The sequence below is a fragment of the Pongo abelii genome, chromosome 9 (genome assembly GCF_028885655.2).
Source record: "Pongo abelii isolate AG06213 chromosome 9, NHGRI_mPonAbe1-v2.0_pri, whole genome shotgun sequence".
NCBI classification, from domain to species: domain Eukaryota; kingdom Metazoa; phylum Chordata; class Mammalia; order Primates; family Hominidae; genus Pongo; species Pongo abelii.
This window is the reverse complement of record NC_071994.2, coordinates 125,789,409-125,798,749: the sequence shown is the minus strand read 5'-3', so window position 1 is coordinate 125,798,749 and position 9,341 is coordinate 125,789,409. Positions and strand designations below refer to the sequence as shown.

Genomic DNA, 9,341 nt, shown 5'->3' with positions numbered 1-9,341 from the left:
TGGGGACACAAAGTCTAACCATATCAGAAGAGAAGAGGATGCTGGAGCTTAGCTCAGTTACTCTGAAAATTTCCTTAGGCCAAGCTGAGGAGGTAGGGGGAAGAACAGTGCCTCGATATTTCCTTTTTCTGCACCTAGAGGTGTTCCTGGGTCCTTTCCTAGCCTCTGTGCTCCTGGCCCAGAGGCCAAGATGAGGAAGGAATGGCAGGAAGATTTGGGACTTTTTATGCAGCCAGTCAAGTAAGGTCATTATGAGTCTCTTGCCCAAATAATAGCAGGGCCCTAGGGTAATTCTTTGGTTCCTAGACGCATGAATGGTCTGCTGTATTAACCGGAGCTGTAAGATGGTAAGTTTGGAGAGCAAGTCCTCACATGCTGTGCATCCGGACAAGACTGTGCTTCCGTGACTAAGGTCTATGAATACACCGAGCACGTGGTTGGGCCTGACACCTGTGTCAGGTACTGGTAGGAGCAAGCAGTGGTGTGTAATGTAGTTCTTTGAGAGGAAGATCTCAGCCACTAACAGAAGCATAAAAAGAAGGGTTTTGTTTGCATTAAGTCTGGAAAGAAACAGTTCACACCACTGGGTGGCAGTATGGCGCGCCTCTTTGTTTTTCCTGAGTGGCAATACTGTATTTTCCAGACTTACTAAGGAACCATGTTCCTCTCGGCCATATATAACTACCCTTTCCTTCCTGTCCTGCTCCTTGTGTCTCTGTCCCTACGCATTCTGAGCGTCAGCTGTGTGTGTGTGTGTGTGTGTGTTTGTGTGTGTGTGTGTGTGTGGTTGTCGTTGTCAGTGGTGATTTAGGAGAGGAATAAACATTTCGGATCAGTTCCGTCTTCTTTCCTCCCATCGACTTTCTGTACCTCTGAACTGCTGTGTTAGGTCTTTGTTAATAAAGATTTATAGTGAATAATAATAATTTTTTAAAAAACCGGCAAGCCTACACACAACACTCTTGGGAAGTTCATTTCTAGACTGAGATGTAAAATACTTCTGCTGAAAATATTCTTTGGGGGAAAAACCCTAAAGACAAGAAGGGACGTATTCTTTGAAAGATGAACTGGCGCTGCTTTCTCAGGGCAGAGGCAGAGGCAGAGGCAGCAGAAGGCAGCGCCAGAAGTTACCTGCAGAGCTGCCCTGCCATCTGCTGGACAAAGGGGCACCTGCAGCTTGCAAACCGAACTGTAGGGCTCCCAAGATTTTTACGTTTTTAATTTTAATTTTTTCCACACCTCGCCTGGATCAAGATTTCTATGAATTATTAAACAAAACGAGAGAACTATCAAACTAGCAAACAAAAAACCCAATAAAATCCCTGTTATATATAAAGTTTCGGTGCCGCAAAAGAAATAGCACTCGAATATAAAATTTTCTTTTAATTCTCAGCAAGGCAAGGTACTTCTATAGAAGGGTGTGCCCTTACAGACACAGCAATGGTGAGCGCACACTTGGACAAGGGAGGGGAAGGGGTTCTTATCCCTGACGCACGTGGCCCCTGCTGCTATGTCTTTCCCCTATTGGTAGGGTTAGACCTCACAGGCTAAACTAATTCCTATGGGCTAATTTAAAGAGAATAACGGGGTGAGTGATTTGGCGGGGGAAAAAAATGGTTATGCAGGGTGGAGAATGAGTCAGGGCGGAGCAAGTAGCAGGTAATCTGAATGAGTCAGGGTGGAGCAGGTGATCGGAATGAGTCAGGGTGGACTAGGTAATCATAATTGAGTTAGGGTGGAGTAGATAATCGAAAAAGGTTGCTTTACGAGGAAGTTTAAAAGTAGAAGGCAAAGAATTGAACATACTGACATATTGATTCTTTGAAGAGAAATTTAGAACTTATATATAACAGCCTGAATAAATAAATAAAGACAATGCATGGTTGCCAGCTTTTTCTTTTGTTAGTATTTTAAAAAATTGCATCTATGTTTGGCGTCCTCTTACCTCTAAAGGGCAATAACTTCCAAAGAGCATGTGTATGGAAGCTCCAAAAGCGAACGGGAAAGTGTTTTGTTCTTTTTTTTTCCCCCCGAGAGAGAGAAAAAAAGGACAACCGTTTTAATTGAATATTTAGCTTAATGGAATGATTATTACATCTTTCTTATTTTTATAATTTTGTTACAAAGGGGGTGAAAAATTTATCAAGGTTCAGTAGTCGTCTAAGGATTGATATTTGAGAACCACTGGTCTAAAAGACTATGCAAATATTTTATAAATATCTGAGAACTCTGAAATATTTCAGCATAGGGACTTGGAGTTAAAGTACTGTATTCAAAATGGCCTTTAGGGCCCATTTTAAAGCAAATATTTTGTTTATTAAAAATTGCCATTATTTCACTTGTTTCTGAGTCTTGAGGATTCTTATGGGCCTCTCACATTTGTTTCATCTTTTCCTGGCTTAGGAGGACATTGCCTGATTTTAGCATCATCATTGCACTTTCCCGATGGCTGCATGTTTCTTAGGTTGTCTCTAACTGTTGATTGTACAAATTAAGCTTGGGCACCTACCACTTGGTATGTGTGTCCTTATAAAGTGCATAATGTGCTTCAGCAGCACGTATACTAAAATTGGAATGCTTCAGAGAAGATTAGCATGGCCCCTGTGCAAGGATGACACACAAATTTGTGAGGTGTTCCATGTCTTTTTTTTTAATAAATAAAAAAGAGCGGCCGGGCACGGTGACTCACGCCTGTAATCCCAGCAGTTTGGGAGGCTGAGGCAGGTGGATCATGAGGTCAGGAGTTCGAGACCAGCCTGGCCAACATGGTGAAACCCTGTCTCCTAAAAATACAAAAAATTAGCCAGCCATGGTGGCGGATGCCTGTAATCCAGCTACTCGGGAGGCTGAGGCAGGAGAATCGCTTGAACCTGGGAGGCAGAGGTTACAGTGAGCCAAGACTGTGCCACTGCACTCCAGCCTGGGTGACAAGAGTGAAACTCCATCTCCAAAAAAAAAAAAAAAAAAAAAGATACGAGCTCTGGATCATATTTTTTCAGTTTGAAACCATCTCAATCATTTACTATGTGACCTTGGGAAGGTAATTAATCTTTTTTATGCCTATTTTTTATAAGAATTTGACTGACCATTGCACCTGATTGCGAAAAGAAAGATTCTAAATCCTTGGGTTTCCTGAGCAATAGGAATGCCCTCATTATTCATGAGCCCTTTGGACCATACCTAAATTAATGCCAGTGAGATGACTCAGGTTGGGAGCTGGTCATTTCAGAAAGACCAAACATGAGACAAGAGGGTTTGAGCTGTGAGTGGGGTGATATCTGTTTGACCTCTTCTGAGGAGACTTGGGGGGGCTAGAGATTTAGTTTAATCATTTTACCAATGAGTCCATCAATCATGCTATGTAAGGAAATCCCAATAAAATCTCTGGACACTGAAGCTTAGTGGAGCTTCCTGGGTGGTGAACACATCTATGTGCCAGAAGGTAGCACATCCTAAATCCACAGGGAGAGGGCGCAAAAGCTCTGCATTCTGGACCCTTCCAGATCTTACTCTATGGTCTTTTCATGTGACTGGTCCTAACTTGTATACTTACAATTAAACTGTAATTACAAATATAGTGTATTTCTGAGTTTTATGAGTGATTCTAGTAAGTTATCAAATCTGAGAAGGTTGTGGGAACCTCTGAATTTGTATTCAGTTGGTCAGAAGAATATGGGTGGCGTGGGGACCACTGAACTTGTGACTGTCATCTGAAGTGAGAGCAGTATTAATGGAATCTGTGCGTCTTAACCCGTGGGGTCTGTGATATAGAACTGTAGTACTGTGGTAACTTAGATTCCTCATTTGCAAAATAAAAATTCATGGCCGGGCGCTATGGCTCATGCCTGTAATCCCAGCACTTTAGGAGGCCGAGGTGGGCGGATCATGAGGTCAGGAGATGGAGACCATCCTGGCCAACATGGTGAAACCCCGTCTCTACTAAAAATACAAAAAATTAGCCAGGCATGGTGGCGGGCGCCTGTAGTCCCAGCTACTCAGGAGGCTGAGGCAGGAGAATGGCGTGAACCCGGGAGGCGGAGCTTGCAGTGAGCCGAGATCGCACCACTGCACTCCAGCCTGGGTGACTGAGCAAGACTCCGTCTCAGAAAAAAAAAAAAAAAAAAAGAATTCATAATTATATTTGCCTAATAGGATTATCGGGACACTAATTGTATTAGTACATGCCTAGCTTTGGGAAACTATATAATGTTTGGATGGCAATTCTTCTAAAATTAACAGATAATCAAAAGCACAAACAATTGTTTTGCACCTCTAAACTTCACCTAACAGAAAAAACAGAAGAAAATGTTAAGTATAATTTGAAAAGTAAAGCAACAAAGGGAATTCTTAAGCAGGTAGTAAAACATCTAATGCTACTACATTTAAAACATATATAGAGCTGCAAAAATAGAATAGTGGCACAGAATATAAAATTGCCTTTGCAGAAAAATTATAACTGAGAAAATGATGACAGTGAGAGAAATCTGACATGTCCAACTCCATCTTGCTTCTAGCCTCACAGGTTGGCTGTCTTTGCTCATTCCTGGGTATGGTTCAAGCTAACTTTGGGAGAAACTTATTTTATAGCTTTAATGATAATAGCCCCTCCCCAAAACTAATCTGTGCATGTAAAACTAATGAAAGGCCACCAAATTAGGATGAGAGGGGCTTGAATTCTAAATAAGTACCAGCCATTATTCTGGAGGTCGTAAGATTTGCAACTTCCCCAATTACTCTTTTCTTTTTTTGAGAGAGTCTTGCTCTGTTGCCTAGGCTGGAGTGCAGTGACACAATCTTGCCTCACTGCAACATTCGCCTCCCGGGTTCAAGCGATTCTCATGCCTCAGCCTCCCCAGTAGCTGGGATTACAGGCATGTGCCACCACACCCAGCTAATTTTTGTATTTTTGGTAGAGATGGGTTTCACCATGTTGACCAGGTTGGTCTCGAACTCTTGGCCTCAACTGATCCACCTGCCTTGGCTTCCCAAAGTGCTGAGATTACAGGTGTTAGTCACAGTGAGAGGTGACACCGTGCTGGCAGTCCTCACAGCCCTCGCTTGCTCTTGGCGCCTCCTCTGCCTGGGCTTCCATTTTGGCGGCACTTAAGGAGGCCTTCAGCCCACCGCTGCACTGTGGGAGCCCCTTTCTGGGCTGGCCAAGGCCGGAGCCCACTCCTTCAGCTTGCAGGGAGGTGTGGAGGGAGAGGCGCGAGCAGGAACCGGGGTTGTGTGCGGCGCTTGCGGGCCAGCTGGAGTTCCGGGTGGGCGTGAGCTTGGCGGGCCCCGCACTTGGAGCAGCCGGCCGGCCCTGCCAGCCCGGGCAATGAGGGACTTAGCACCGGGGCCAGCGGCTGTGGAGGGTATACTGGGTCCCCCAGCAGTGCCAGCCCACCGGCACTGCGCTCGATTTCTCGCTGGGCCTTAGCTGCTTTCCCGTGGGGCAGGCCTCGGGACTGCAGCCTGCCACGCCTGAGCCTTCCCCCGCCTCCGTGGGTTCCTGTGCAGCCCGAGCCTCCCCGACGAGCGCCGCCCCCTGCTCCATGGCGCCCAGTCCCATCGACCACCCAAGGGCTGAGGAGTGCGGGCACACGGTGCGGGACTGGCAGGCAGCTCCACCTGCAGCCCCGGTGCGGGATCCACTAGGTGAAGCCAGCTGGGCTCCTGAGTCTGGTGAGGACGTGGAGAGTCTTTATATCTAGCTCAGGGATTGTAAACACAACAATCGGCACTCTGTATTTAGCTCAAGGTCTGTGAGTGCACCAATGGACACTCTGTAGCTAGCTGCTCTGGTGGGGCCTTGGAGAACCTTTATGTCTAGCTCAGGGATTGTAAACACACCAATCGGCACTCAGTTTCGAGCTCAAGGTTTGTAAACACACCAATCAGCACCCTGTGTTTAGCTCAGGGTTTGTGAGTGCACCAATCGATCCTCTGTATCTGGCTGCTCTGGTGGGGCCTTGGAGAACCTGTGTGTCGAAATTCTGTATCTAGCTAATCTGATGGGGACATGGAGAACCTTTGTATCTAGCTCAGGGATTGTAAACGCACCAATCAGCACCCTGTCAAATCAGGCCACTCAGCTCTACCAATCAGCAGGATGTGGGTGGGGCCAGATAAGAGAATAAAAGCAGGCTGCCCCAGCCAGCATTGGCAACCCGCTCGGGTCCCCTTCCACACTGTGGAAGCTTTGTTCTTTCGCTCTTTGCAATAAATCTTGCTATACTGCTCACTCTTTGGGTCCACGCTGCTTTTATGAGCTGTAACACTCACCGTGAAGATCTGCAGCTTCACTCCTGAACCCAGCGAGACCACGAGCCCACCAGGAGGAACGAACAACTGCAGATGCGCTGCCTTAAGAGCTGTAACACTCACCGCAAAGGTCTGCAGCTTCACTCCTGAGCCAGCGAGACTACTAACCCACCAGAAGGAAGAAACTCCGAACACATCCGAACATCAGAAGGAACAAACTGCAGACGCGCCACCTTAAGAGCTGTAACACTCACTGCGAGGGTCTGCGGCTTCATTCTTGAAGTCAGTGAGACCAAGAACCCACCACTTCCGGACACAACAGCACCTGGCCCCAATTACTCTTGAAGATAATATAACTATTGTAGAACCTAAGACTTGCCTTTTGAGATGTCTTTTCAGGTTTTTGCATTTCTGGCAACTGGATGGGCCAACCTGGATCTGCCAACCAGTACTGTGGCCCTCACCCAGGAACTGACTCAACAAAAGAAGACAGCTTCAATTGCCTATGATTTCATCTCCAACCCCCTACCCTACTCCCGTGTCCATCAAACTATCTTTGAAAAACCCATAACCTCCAAGTCTTTGGGGAAACTGATCTGAACAATAATAAATCTCTGGTCTCCTGTACAGCTGGCTCTGAGTAAATTTAACTCTTTCTCTATTGCAATTCCCCTGTCTTGATAAATCAGCTCTGTCTAGACAGTGGGCAAGGAGAACCTGTCAGGTGGTTACAAATTGAGAGTCCAGAGATAGGCAAGACCCAAAGCACTTACTGTATTTCATTTCATTTCATTTTTTTTAGAAACAGAGACTTGCTCTATTGCCCAGGCTGGAGGGCAGTGTTGTGATCATAGCTCACTGCAGCCTTGAACTCCTGGGCTCAAGTGATCCTCCTGCCTTAGCCTCCTGAATAGCTGGGACTATACGTGTGTACCATTGCACTTGGCACCCAGTGTATTTTAATGGCAGTTTTTCAAATCATCAGGAAAATATATCCAACAAATGGTGCTAGGACAATTGAATAATGATTTGAATAAAAGCTAAGTGTCTTTAATTCATAGCACTCACCAATAGAAATCCCATATTTGTGAAAAAGTTAAAAGATTGAAAATAAATCACTAAAAAATTAGAAGGACTGGACGCAGTGGCTTACATCTATAATTCCAGCACTTTGGGAGGCCGAGGTAGGAGGATTACTTGAGGCCAGGAGTTCAAGATCAGCTTGGGCAACATAGCAAGATCCATCTCTAAAAAAAAAAAAAAAAAAAAAAAAAAATCAGAAGAAAATATGAGTATTTTCCTGTCATCAACACAGGTAAGACTTTTCTAGCATAAAAGGAAGGACAAATCATAAATGCACACAAAGATGGAACTGATCTCACAAAAGTAAAAACGTATAGACATTAAGCAATTAACATCAGAAGTGACAAACTGAGAAACATTTACAATATGTATCAGAAATATTTTAAAAACAAGTGTAGTCATCAAGATTGGAAAGATCATAGCATAGACTAGAAATTGGCATACCTTTTCTGTAAAGAACCAGATGGTCACTGTTTAGGGTTTGTGGGCTGTGCGTTCTCTGAGGTGGCTCCTTAGCTCTGCCACTGTGGCATGAAAGTAGCCATAGGCAGCAAGTAAACAGACAGGCATAATTGTGTTCCAATAAAACCCTGTTTTTTTTTTTTTTTGAGATGGAGTCTCGCTCTGTCACCCAGGCTGGAGTGCAATGGCGCGATCTCGGCTCACTGCAACCTCCGCCTCCCAGGTTCAAGCAATTCTCCTGCCTCAAGCTCCTGAGTAGCTGCGACTACAGACGCATGCCGCCACACCTGGATAATTTTTTGTATTTTTTAGTAGAGACAGGGTTTCACTGTGTTAGCCAGGATGGTCTCAATCTCCTGACCTCGTGATCCACCTGCCTCAGCCTCTCAAAGTGCTGGGATTACAGGCGTGAGCCACTGCGCCGGGCCTAAAACCCTGTTTATAGACAGTGAAACTTGAATTTCACTTAATTCTCATGTGTCACGAAATGGTTTTCTTCTTTTGATTTGTTTCAGCTGTTTAAAAACACAAACGCCACCCTTTGCTCTGGCAGCAGGCCACTTTAGCCCACAGGCTGTAGTTTGCTGACCTCTGACGAAGACACAGATTCTGAAAGGGGCCTCCGGGTATGAGCAGGTTTGAGAGGATGGGGGTGGGGGTTGCATTTGGCCCTTGACCATAACTCGTCAGAAAATAAATCAGTGGGGATTTAGGACAAAGAGCAGATGATACTGAGTAGAGAATGTGGAGCCCCCAGATGTTTTGTGGGTCTGGTCCCGCAAGCAGGTAGGATGGGTTGGAGGGGTGTTCGTTGGGACAATCTCATAATGGAAGAGGGACTTCTCAGCCGCCATAATCACATGAATCAATTCCCCTAATAAACCCTCTTTCATCTATGTATATATAGGCCCTAGGAGCCTGCCCCAGAGCAGGAGAATGGAGATGGATACAAGTCATGGTGTGGAGATGGAGCTGAATGTTAAGGAAGTTTCAGAATGAAAATGGAGCCGGGCGTGGTGGCTCACGCCTGTAATCCCAGCACTTTGGGAGGCCGAGGCAGGTGGATTACCTGAGGCCAGGGGTTCGAGACCAGCCTGGCCAACATGGTGAAACCCCGTCTCTACTAAAAATACAAAATTAGCCAGGTGTGGCCAGGGGCGGTGGCTTATCCCTGTAATCCCAGCACTTTGGGAGGCCGAGGTGGGCAGATCACAAGGTCAGGAAATCATTGAGACCATCCTGGCTAACAGGGTGAAACCCGTCTCTACTAAAAATACAGAAAATTAGCCAGGCATGGTGGCATGCACCTGTAGTCCCAGCTACTTGGGAGGCTGAGGCAGGAGAATTGCTTGAATCCAGGATGCAGAGGTTGCAGTGAGCCAAGATCGCACCACTGCACTCCAGCCTGGGAGATAGATTGAGACTCCATTCTGCCTGGTGTGGTGGCTCACGCCTGTAATCCCAGCACTTTGGGAGGCCGAGGCGGACGGATCACCTGAGGTTGGGAGTTCGAAACCAGCCTGACCAACATGGAGAAACCCTGTCTC

The 9,341-nt window shown here is 46.0% G+C and overlaps 1 non-coding gene across 1 annotated transcript; it reads left to right on the top strand.

The window, feature by feature from the left end:
* Positions 1 to 2,543: 2,543 nt before the first annotated feature.
* Positions 2,544 to 2,646, top strand: LOC112135705 (U6 spliceosomal RNA). The gene has a single exon (XR_002916942.1). It is a non-coding gene; the product is annotated as a U6 spliceosomal RNA (small nuclear RNA).
* Positions 2,647 to 9,341: the final 6,695 nt, after the last annotated feature.